This window comes from Pinus tabuliformis, chromosome 2_2 (genome assembly GCF_031772625.1).
Source record: "Pinus tabuliformis cultivar Carrire ecotype Pingquan chromosome 2_2, CPIR1, whole genome shotgun sequence".
NCBI classification, from domain to species: Eukaryota; Viridiplantae; Streptophyta; class Pinopsida; order Pinales; family Pinaceae; genus Pinus; species Pinus tabuliformis.
In genome coordinates, this window is record NC_142300.1 from 1108071793 (window position 1) to 1108083938 (window position 12146).

Here is a 12146-nt window from a genome sequence, read left to right on the forward strand (position 1 = left end):
GCAGATTGCACAATTCCAGTTGGGAAGGACTGCTGGCCCAGGGACAAATTCGCGCAATTTATTTAGCCAATTTCTTGATTGACAGTGCATGAAAACATCAATGAAATATTCAACAAACAAATCAACATGCATGTGGGTGAGGCAGTTCGTCGGTTGCGCAAATGTGTGTGCAAAACAGAGTCATGCATGCGACAATAGTGAGATAGCAACGAAAATTGAAACAGAGCTAGGACAAGCTAGAATACATGCAAACAACATCAGATGCTCAAAGAAATCAAGCAAACAACACTCCCACAAGCGAATACACAAAAAGAGATAGAAATGAAACATAAGGCATGGGAAGTGAGCTTACCCCAAAACAACTGAGCTGAATGTGCTGACTACTCCTATATGTGATGTGGGATGTCAGAGCTACAAGGTTGATGTGAGGAATGAGCTCTACAGTGTCTGGTTGATGAGTTTTGATAACATCGAGGTTGTGACGCACATGCCACAAATCTAGGGGAAGCGACACTTGGAGGGAGGTTTCTGAATTGTTCCTTGCATGTAACCTCCAACTGCTAAACATAGAGCCATAAAGCAAGGGATTCCTTTGCATGCTGCCTTGGGAGAAACAACCCATGCATGCAAGTCTATTTTTCTTAGCCCCGGAGGGAATTGGTCAACTCAGCTGCACATGCAAGAGACTGCTTGACTGCTGGAGAAAAATGCGCATTTTTGGCTGGGAGTTAGGATGGCTTCCTAGGATATTTGTGCAATTTCTGGGCTGAGCAGCTGACTCCTTCCCAAATTTGCACAAATCTTGGGCTAAACAGTTTGCTGTTGGGAAAATTTGCGCAAATCCTACTAGGAGGTTTGGTTGGTAGGATTGTGCAATCTTGGAGCCCAGCAAGCTGTCAGAGAAGATTGCACAATTTCTGGAGGGAAGGCTAGTTGCCCTCTAGAAATGCCCAATTTTCAAGGGGAAGATGCTTAGCTTGCAGCTGGACCAAGTCCATGTGAGAAGCCTGTGAAGGGAAAATATCAAACTGTGATTGACAGGCTGCCTTTAAGAAGGAAATACATTGAAGCTTGAGGACTTGACAAAGCAAGGCAAGTTGCTGTGAAGGTTGGTAGGAAGGCTCCAAAACAGGCTAAGGAAAAGTTTTGGAGGGTGGTTGTAGCTGCTACAACACTTGGCGACACATTGGTAGAACTTAAGCTCCCTGAATGGACCTTGTTCATGAAAAGCAAGTCTAACACCTCTGGAAGTGTTCAACTCTCAACTCGTCTTGGCTTCACACTAGCTTGATTGTAAGATGTAGCATCTGCCAGACTCTTGGTCGATTGACACACATTCCAAGCCAAGGAAACACAATTGTTTCGATTGGGGTTGAGGGGTATATAAGTGTACAAGTGGTATAGTCATCAGAGTCTAAGTTTCATCTCTAGTGTTGCTCCACTGCCAGTATGCCTGGACAGTACCCCAGTGGACTCACATAGGAACATAAGCATGGCTCCACTACCAACGAGCTTGGTCAGTACCCCAGCGGAGTTACTTGCATCACCTCCCTACATAGGAAGCCTTTCTCTTCTTTCGCCTTATTCATTTTTCATTTGAATTTTTTGACTTTTCATTTTTTTCATTTTCATTGTGCATAACACTTATTCATTTCAAAGGTGGAAGAGGGATATTGACTTATTGAGAGTAGAGGAGGTTGTTCCAACAGAGAAGTAGTTTATTGTGTCTCTGACGTGCTTGTTGAGGTTTCCCCCTCACCTTACTCTACTTGACTAAGCTGACAAGGGTCAACCCAAAAACAACCAACTAGAGTAGGTGACACTAGTTAGCGCGCAAGCATTGTGTTTTTACCAAGGTTCAATTTGAACAATACATATTTTCCTTCGATGTATCATTGACTAAGAGTAACAAGCTCATCATACAGAGGAAATATGACATATAACCAAGTATTCATAGTTGTACAAGCCCTCTTGTACTTTACCTAGCTCGTTTCATGATTCACACATGGTTTCATGCAAACTAACCTACAAATGAAACAAGTGAACGAACTAGCAATCAACAAAGCAAAGCAAGCGCAGAAGAAGAAATGTAGGCGAAGCAAGTAAAAACACAACTAAACAAAGCATGTAAGGAAACAAGCATGCAAGAAAACAATTGAAAGAAAACACTACTCCTACTCCTACACTAACGGTGCATGGGCCTGATCACATGAAGTGATACTTCCAATGTAGCCACCAGTGTATTGGTAGACCCATGTTGGTGAAGGCTTGGTCCGCGAGTAAACTAGTTGTGTGGACCGTCAATCAAGAAAGATATAATAGTGAAGAAAGCCACTCTTCGTGTTTCAAAGTTCCCACAGGACATAAGTGAGTGCATGTGCATGACGCATAGTCCGTGGACTTATCATGGTGTTGTGTGACACTACGTGCAACTTTGAAGCAAAAGCACACTCTTGACTGAGACATGCAAGAAAACGAAAGAAACAAAGATAACTTGCATCGCGCACGAGTGCTTGCAATGTAAGACTCCTGCAATGCATGAGCAATGGGATCATGTAGTTTGAGTGGAGGAAGTGTGATCTGTGTGTGGGATGGATCTTCAATGCATACAGATGAGTGATGAGGAGCCTTGGGTGATTGAATAGTTTCGTGATCGGAAGCAAGACAACCCCAAGAGAACGAGGACCTGACATAACCATCAGCTCGGGCTGAAGTGCCTCAACAGTCTTGGGTGTCTCGACTTCATCATCAGGTAGATTATCATACACTAGTGGCTTCGAAAAATCAACTGCGATAGATTCATGATCATGATCAAAATTGGAAGCAAATGGATCATGACCGCCACGATAAGAAAAATCAATGAAATCTTTGGCATCCTCATGATCAGATGAATCAAACAAAGGGTAAACGAAAAGTGAACGAACTCATCCTCTGTGTTTCCAGAAAAGACAAATGAAGGATCAAGTGGATCTTTAATGAATAATGTATCCTCTTCGTTGTCGAATGGTGGACTAACATCCGGTGAGTCCTGCGAGTGATCAACAATGGGTGCATTCGTGGATGAAGAGAAACATGCAAAATCATGGATGGAAGGTTCACCAAAGAAGCTAGGAAAGAACAGAGGTGTCTCAGACAGAAGGGAGTCATCCTTCACCGAGTGTTGATGTTAAAGCTCCAACTTATACTCTTCATGAGTGACAGTTCATGTTGGTTGTGCAACACCAACTCCATCAGTGGGTTGTTCCTCGTTCACAACAAGTGAAGAGTCTAGAATGGATGAACACAAGACAACATCATCTGGAGGAACACCTGAGTATGAAGATGGAGGTCGAAAAAAAGAATTCATATCAAAACTCGAAGGACTTGCAACCAAATCGGCGCGAAAATTGAGTGGAGTGATGTTGGGAGGGTGTGAAGGATGAAGTGATGTGTGAACATGACCCTCAACATCACTGGGTGATGGTGGAACTATTGAATGAGAGGGATGCGGAAATCCATTGAGACAGTGCTTGCTCCCACATGGGATTGTGCAGTTCCATCAATGTAGAAGGTTGAGCGAGGATTGACGTAAAAAATTTCTCTTAGGATGGGAAGATTTCTTAAGGTAATACTCGAACTGGTCCCAGAGATAAGCGAACTTCATCTGGCTCTTCGGAGCTTGAAACTGTAAATTACGGAAGTGCTGCCAAAAATCAATAACATATTCATGCAGGCCTTCCGTCGCTGTAACATTTTCTGGTCAAGATGGTCTAGATCAAAATGATAGAATGTGTCTCAATAAGATCATAGAAGTGCTCACATGAGTGGATGGTGTCAGCTGGTAGACTGAGGACCCAACAAAATGGAGATTCATGAAGTGTGAATGCAAGCAACAAATAGACTCATCTTCCTCATAAATCATGGAAAGAAAGTTATGTAAGTGCTCAGGCTAGGCCACTTCGCCTTCACCATCATTTGTGTGAGTGGACAAGAGATTGAAAAGCTTCCTTGAGATGGAGACATCTTCACGATTCGAAAAACACCTCGGGGGAAGAAGAATGCAAGACTCCATGAAATATATGCAAAGGTTCAAAACAGGATGAGAGGACACTGCTTGTCATCAAGCTCTCCTTCTAGTGCCAGAAATGTTGATGGTGTTGGACCCGCCAACATGTCAAGGGGATCTCCCCGATAAGAAGTCCCAATTAGAACTCAAACTGTTTGGTGTAGGGGTCCCAGCAGTGGGTCGTAAGGTAATGCCTTGACCGCAATGTTGCACAGAGGAAAGTGAGATAACTCTGTCAGTAGCAAGGGTTTGACTGATGCAGTGAGTCAAGGAATGAGTATGAGAGGTTCCAACACTTTAAAGGGATAGGAAGATGAAGGTGAGTTCCAGGTTGAAAGGGATCAGTTCCAACTCAGCTAGGAACACACAACACAAAGGACATGCACAGCTTCCGGCAGAGCAGACGACACAGATGCAACAGTCACAAAATACAAGGTAAGATAACATGAACAACACTCACAGATTAGTCCGAGATGAGTGTGGTAGTTGATATAACAAGGTTCAGAGAAAAGTTTGTCTGATGTCCAGCATAGCAGTCGACATGGATGGTGACAAAATTAACAACATATGCAACACATTAACAACAAGATTCATATAATTGCATACAAATCAGTTCATATACAAATACATAAGTTAAACTACATATATCATTAAGGCAAGCAGAGCAGTCCAACTACAATAACAACATATGCATGAAAATGTGCAGGCTTTTATTATATAAAGAAGTGTAAGCAACAATCATACAATACACCATGTAAACCTGCTAGCCCCATCAGTGGAACGTTACAGCCACATCCACCTGCTCCTCCAAAGAGATGTACTAGCTACATGCAGTGGAGAAGCCAAGGCCTCCAAGCCTTCTTCATGATAGTCATAGTAGAAGCTTAGCTGACCAAAAGCCTATGCAATGGGTTATGAGGGACTATTTATAGCAAAGGGTAGGGTGACCCTTGACATACCCCTTTGTGACAGTTCAACTATCCTCATGACTCTTCACCTACTCTATGACTGTTACATCCAACTGTTGACACGTAACTTACACTTGACATGACTCAACATTACAATGCACATGTACTCACGTGAGACAACATGGCTTGAGCAAGCCTTGCAAGACATTACTAACACTCGGTCAGTTGTGGTGAGACCAACTCTTTGACATGCTTGTGATGGTGAAGTTGGTAAGCTAATGCCAAGCTTGGTCTTCCATGATGGTGTGCATGTACCTCATGGTGACATCTTGCTGAAGCGAACTCTTACCTCTTTTGCAACCAGTGCATTGGTTCAGCCCCTTCATCCAACTCATCTACTAACATGCAGATGGTCTTCTTGGGTATGATTGAACTGGCAACACACTGATGCATAGTGTCCATGCTGATCTTCAAGTGTGTGCTGGTGGTCATTCACATCAACTTGCCGAAGTGCATTCAAAGTATGCAGACTTCACAACTCAAACATGTGAATCAAACAAATCCATGCCTGATTTTGGGAAAAAGTGACCAGAAAATACAGGGCATGCAAGTGCGGTCGGGTGGAATAGTGTTTGGCCCGAGAGGAATAATTGAAGGAAAATATGCATGATAACTAGAGAGTCCTTTCCAATAATTTAGCAGAGGCATATGATCTAATGCATGGTATTATCTTGATTCGTACATTCCATCCAAGGCGGATTCTTGTTCTAAGGGACTCATTTATCATCTTAACACATGCAAATTAGAACAAATACTAGGGATTCTGATCCGGATTTAAGCAGGAACGCAATAGATTAGAGATAACCATAAATACAGAGATGCGATAACCATAAAAATAGAGATGCAGCGGAAATAATACTTCATTTCATTAATGGAGAATACTGAAATATGATTACAAATAGAAATAACCCAGCTAGGGCGATGGTAGCTTATCTCTGAGAAGAGATGTGTCGACTACATGCCTCTGAACTGTTTCGAATCGTGTTTACAATGAGGCTCGAAGGCCTATATATTATTGAGAAACAATGGAAAACCCTTAACATTCCAAAACCTAACCCTAGAAGATGAAACGCCAAACTATGGGCCCCGTTTGGGTAAATTGGTACATCAATTTCCCGGGGTCGTAACTTTGGCATACGATCTCCGTTTGACGCGCATGATAGACCGTTGGAAAGATCTCTCCGAGGACTACGATGGAAAAGATGATTTTTTATCTAAAATCTTGCGAAGGTAGATTTCCCAAAAAACGTTGTTTAGGGCCTCAAAACGGCTTTGGAAGTTTAGGACCCGAAAAACTGCTAAAAATAGTAAATTGCGCTATAATTAAGGAAACTGAAAAAATGAAAGAGACAGTTGTGGGGGTCCAAATGGGATAGGTGGTTGGCCACCAACATCCACCTGGATCAGATTCCAAATTAAAATACATTCTTAGCATAATTAGAAATTTGATAAGAAAAAATGAACTGCAAGTTTAAATGGTTTCACCTGTGATGACATAACAACAAATTGGCTCACTCCCAAGCCAATTTGGCTACTAAATAGGGGAAAAGTGATTGTTTTAATTAAAAGACAACTTGTCAATGATCCAATTTCCTAATTATGAAGTCCCAATATTTTTGTATATGATAAATCTATGTATGAAAGAGAATTTTGTGTGGTTTTGAAATTATAAACATTTAGTAGCAAATTACTATAACTTATTAGCACTACCAATCCTATTGTGTGTGGTAATTCTCTATATGAATGAGCATTTAGAATGGTTTTGAAATTATAAATATTGAGTAGTGAATTAATATTGTTCCTTAATACTATAGGGATTATTTACTTATATAATCCATATTTGTGCATTTTCCACAATTTGTTTTGTAGGTCAAAGTTTTTCACTTATCCAAAAATATTACATTGCTGCCCAATATTCTCCCAAATCCCATCAGCCTCACTGTTACTAGATTTTTTGGTAAGTAGATAGTTTCCAAAGATGATTACACCATGCCAAAAGGAGTTGACAATCCAAAACCAAAAAGGAACACAAAACCAAAAAATTATCAATATCAATTCACAATAGAGGACCATTATGATTCTAAAGAGGTTACGAAAGCAATATTCTTCAATCATGAGAGAAGTGGTGATGAAGGCTGAAATTCATAATGAACATGTTTTTCCATATGGGCTAGTCGACCTTCCAAATGGTCCACATGTTCCTACATGTTCCATTGTCCGCTTTGAAGACTAGATAATATATGAACTACATATGCCACTAATTCTATTGAAGATCATTCATGAAATAAATGATTGCATTTTGATCATCAATCTTGTCTCTAAGAATTTATTCCAAAAGTGTTTTAAGTTGTTTGTCCTCACAACAATTGTTCACTTGGCCAATATTGTGCTCTTCTAAGCTAAGGGAGTGAACAGGGTGAGAGACCATTCTATATTCCTGGGTAAGAACGTCTGAATGAGAATGATTGGTTTGACCCCTCTCACCAATCCCCTAATGAGCACAATCATGTTGACTGGGCATGGTGAAACTCACCAAGGAACAAGTAAACCAAAGCTTATTCCAGGCATAATGAAACCGAAGAGTAAGGACCACCTCTACCACCCAATAAGAACACCTCCACTGGAAATACAAAAATGTCAAAAAACCACTAACATGCAACTTACCACGATCCCAAAGAGAGAGAAGGTGTAGAAAACCCTCGGGATGTAGATAAGGAAGACATGGAGGTAACAATAACTCTCCCACTAGATTATAGTCAGGCTGCCAAATTAAATCAAGGTCAATAGGAAATCCAGTGACTTGTGACGAATCTATTAGGCTAGGTAGCCTAGTGCACCATAAAATCCAAGACACCATATGAAGTGAGAGGGGAGCCAAGATTAAAAAATAAACCAACATAACTCAACACCAATAAGCATAACTGAGCTAGACAGAGATTCCAAATTTCCTCAAATGCAGACTAGGAGAAGGGAGGGAAGCACATATGTATATCTACTACAAATAAGGGCACCTCTAGACATAACCCTTTTGTGCCAAATTGCTGCCTAAATCCCAGAGTTTTCCTTATTCTTGGCGCCCAATTTTCGTTGCCTTGCACTTGTCCTCCATAGAATTTCTTAAGAGCATTCTATTGAAACAATGCACTATTATCTCAGCAATTGAGCACCAGGTGACTAGGGCCACAATGAGGCCAACCTTGCCACCACTTCAAATACCAAACCTCTAGCATCAACGATCGACAACAGGGAAAAAAACACACAACAACACACAACTCTACTCTGCACCCATCATAATATAATACTAATAACACTAGTTTATTGCATGGGGTGGACATCATGCCAGACCCTCTCTTTATGATCCTTGGGAATCAGTGGGGTAGTTGGCATCCCCCTCCCCCCTGACCCCACCATCGCCTTGTTCATCCACCCCCATCAGGATATTCGACACAACGTTTTATGTAATGAAATTAGTCAATTTATATAAAAATGAACCCATGATATAAATTAAAAAAATTGAAAAATAGGAAAAAATTAAACCATCATCTAATAAAAAATAAATAATTTTTTTTAACAAGAATGAAATCCTACCTAGTAATCAAGACCACAAAGCTTAAAATTTGAGGCATGCATTTTTTTGTTATTGTAATTTATTCTCGAAGTAGATCTTGTGTCTTAAAACCACCAACATTAACATCTTGAAGTGTGGTAATTGATGGTTGAAATTATTTGCTATATAAATCACATAGCTAGTAAACATCAAAACACTTAGTTAATCTTACATCTCAACTTGCTAAAATTTAAAAAATCATTGGAATTAATTTAAATTATAGCTTTATTTAAAATAATTTATTCACTTCATTTTAACATTGAGATTCTTAATGTGTAAATAAGCTTTAAGCCAATACCATAGCATGTCAATACCACATGCCCAAAAAACTATAACTCACTACTTTAGAATTTAGTCTTTGATTTATGTGTAATATTAAAAATATTCTATAAAAATTAAATACTTACCACCCACCTAAATTAATAATTAACTTAAAATTTATAAAAACCCTATTCCAAAATAAACACACTTTATTAAATATATGTAATTAATTTTAAAATAAAAATAAATAAACCATAACATATATTTAAATTAAATAAATTTAACACATTACCATCAAACTAAATACTCAAGTTTTAATTACATTTGAGGCAAAAAGTTGCATCGTTTTCAATTATTCCATTGTTTGGTGCGCATTCGAGATGCAGCCTTTAATTTCAAAAGCTGCGAGTATGACATAATGTTATTGCAATTAATTTGACATTTAGATGTTTTTTTCCTAGTGCTTTGCATCGTACATTTGAAAAGAAACCACGACAATAATTTGGAAGAAAATAAGGAAGTCGATTTGACATTTGAATGTTTTAAATATTTGAAAAAAATCACGAAGATAATTTCAATTAAAAATTAAAAATAAGTGTTATATTGTATTGAGCGTAATTTAGTTTAAATATAATTAAATTAGATGGAAAGAGTTACACACATTAATAATAAATAATTAAATATTCATATGTGGTTGATAAGAAAAATAAACATAAGTAAATTGTGAGGGCGCAGGGTCATCAACAAATAAATTTTGGTTGAAAGTATTTTAACATAGATTAGATTTCAATGAAAGAAATCATTTATATAACTCCCTTTTCTATAATATTCATGTGAATATTTTTAAATTACTTGTGTATCTATTTATTTTATATTTAAAAACATATCTAATTTATCATTTTTTAAAAAATAACAAAAAAATATTATTTAAATCTAGAATAAAAATATAATTATTTTATATTTAAAAATATTGTAATAACAAAAATTAATAATATGTTTTTATACTATCTAATTTAATATTGTTTCATATACTTTATTAACTTTTTTATATTTATATATAAATAATTGACAATTTTAAACACAATCTATGCATTAACCTGTTTTTTAGTTTTTTATTTATATATGCCAAGGTGGGCCTGAAGTAAATTTTGTTTGATGAATATGCACTAACCTGTCTTTACTTTTTTATTTATATATTTTTGTGTGATGAAATTACACATGTGAATGTTTTTTGATGTGCAGTTTTCATGGACTTTATTTATGGATTTTTGGAATTTGTACTTATCTATATGTGGATTGTTGAAATTTGTGCCAATTTCTTGAGTACCTTAGCATTACTAGTACGAAACTGTCACTTAAAATACATCCTAGAAATCACTATCTTAGCACAACAAAATTTGAGAGAACTTGCAAGACTATTATATTAAGAGTAAAGATAAAAATTCTACCACTTCTCATTTTTTTAATGAGGTAAAGATTCATTATCTATAATATTATAACTTTAAATTGAAATCAAGAATTAATGTTTACCAAATATACTCTACACCACAATTAAAAAAATACTAACATTCCAAACTATGTTAGAAGTTAAATGCAACCAGGTTATACAACACAACTAATAAAAAAAAATACTAAAATTCCGAACTATGTTAGAAGTTAAATGCAATGAGGTTAGATGGCCAGTAGAAAAAAAAAGGTGGCAAATAGGGACAAAATAGATTAAATATGCATCAAAGGTAAAATATTGAATAGTATTTTTTTTTTCAAACTATAGTTTAACCATATATAGTTTAACCTTATATATATATATGTGGAAAAAAAGATTAATAAGTAATAATTAGAACATTTTAATCAATGATGTAATCATATTTTATTTTTACTTTATAAACTTTGGCACATATATAAAAGTAATACCCTGTAATAGCCTTACACTAAAGATTATGTAGGCTAATCATTTCTAGAAATTAATTTTCTTAAGAATAAATAAATAATATTTTATGGCAATATTAGCTAATCATAAATAAATTATTAAATTAATTTAAATACAAAACTTATAATATAATAAATAGTAATAAAAAATCTAAAAAAATGACACTTCCAAAATGGAAAACTTCAATAAAAATATAAAATATAATTTTGAATCAATATAGAATAATATTAAATTTAGGCATGGTGTATATCTGTATGTAAGACATTTAAATAATTATGATAAAAAATTGTATTTTTTTAATAATATAGTTAAAAAATATTAAAATATTATATTTGACATATAATAGGATTTCTATGTTTATTTTGTTGAGTGTTAACATGTAATTAAACTATGTTTAATAGAATTAAAAAAAACAAAGTTATTAAAGAAAGTGTATTATATTTTATTTTATAATATTAATCATAATGATGTGAAAGGATAATAGAATTTGAATTCTTCATCGACGAGTCCTCTCTATTCGAAATCTAGATGTGACACTTATTAGATATCGTTCTTGTTAGTGAAAGCGTGATAGGTTGGGGCTGCTCATCTAGCTTAATGAGACATTTCAATCTCTTCTTTTTTTTAGAGGAAAACCTAAAATCTTGGAGTTAAGGGAAGTTAACTCTACAGTAGAAAACAAAGAAATCTAAGATGAAGAAAAAAAACGGTATGTACAGAACTTTATCTTAAAAGAAACTGGTAGCTAGTCATACGAAGTTAGGAACTGAAAACAAATCAACATATGAAGTAGACAAAAAAATATTTTTTCAAGCAAGCGAAAAGAAGCCAATAATTTATTTATTCATGGAACTAAGGTTGTCCTAACCTAATCCTGGGGATGAAGTATGGTGAAGAACATCTCCACCTGCAATAAGCACAATGACACAACTTGAGTATGATGAAGTATGTCTCCACTGCAACAAGCACAATGAGACAACTCAAGACAACGACAGTGACACAACTCAAGACATTGACTAGGAGGTTCTCTGAACTATTTTGTGCGTGGATTCTTGGCAAATAAGAATAAACATTCTTACCCTATTTTTTGATAATAATGAGAATGATTTTCTCTATATCATTAATTTTTTTCAATTTCTAAATTGAAATCCATTTAATTGTGAGAATGATTTTTTCTATATCATTACTTTTTTTCAATTTCTAAATTTAAGTCCGTATAATTGTGAGAACGATTTTATATATATCATTAATTTGTTTCAATTTCTAAATTGAAATCCATTTACTTACCTTAGCTTAAAACTTTAGGCAAGTCTTATGGTTGTTTAGTTGAAGACC